Genomic DNA, 208 nt, shown 5'->3' with positions numbered 1-208 from the left:
TCCGGCTGTGGGTGGCCTCTGGGGGGGAGTGTCTCGGTTTCTTCCCCCAGCCCGCTCGTAGAGGGCTTCGCCGGGAGCCTCGCTCCCCTTCCCTTGTCCCCGAAGAGATGGCAGCCTCTCCACGTTTCTGGCAGAGCTGGGGCTCCCGTTCTGTCCCCCCCAGCAAGCGCTGTGGGATCGCAGCAGCCCCTGGCCCTTGGGGTGCCAG

This window comes from Fulmarus glacialis, unplaced genomic scaffold (assembly GCF_000690835.1).
Source record: "Fulmarus glacialis isolate BGI_N327 unplaced genomic scaffold, ASM69083v1 scaffold25393, whole genome shotgun sequence".
NCBI classification, from domain to species: Eukaryota; Metazoa; Chordata; class Aves; order Procellariiformes; family Procellariidae; genus Fulmarus; species Fulmarus glacialis.
The sequence above is the reverse complement of the archived record's forward strand: the minus strand, read 5'-3'. Positions refer to the sequence as shown.